Genomic DNA, 550 nt, shown 5'->3' with positions numbered 1-550 from the left:
AAAAGAGAAAAAAAAAAGAAAAGAAAAAGGAACCAAGAAAAAATAGCAAAGAAAAAGGAAAAAAAAAATACCCAGACAAAAAAATGGATATTTTTGGAAAATAAAAATGGGAGAAGAAGAAAAAGAGGAATAGGGAAACTAAATGGAGGAAACGAAATAAATGAGGGAAGAGAAAGATATGTAATGAAGTGCAGTGTGTTTAAGGGGTATATACTGGGAGTTCAGGGTATATAATGACGGATAGGGTGTAGGGTGTATATTGGGAATTAGGGTGTATATTGGTTTGCCAGTGTGGAGACGGCAGCAAAAAAGGAGTGATTGGTGGTGGTGGGGGGGAAATGAGAGGGTAAGGAAGAGGTTGGAGGGTTTACAGAGGGGAGAAAGAGACAGGTGGAGGGAGGAGGAGGAGAGAGAGGAAGAAGGGAGAGAGAGGAAGAAGGGAGAGAGAGGGAGAGAGAAAGAGAGGGACAAATGGAGACAGAGATAGAAATAGAGTGAGAGAGAGACAGTCATATATATATATATATATATATATATATATATATATATA

This window comes from Octopus bimaculoides, chromosome 24 (genome assembly GCF_001194135.2).
Source record: "Octopus bimaculoides isolate UCB-OBI-ISO-001 chromosome 24, ASM119413v2, whole genome shotgun sequence".
Taxonomy (NCBI): Eukaryota; Metazoa; Mollusca; class Cephalopoda; order Octopoda; family Octopodidae; genus Octopus; species Octopus bimaculoides.
Note: the sequence above shows the minus strand (reverse complement) of the source record.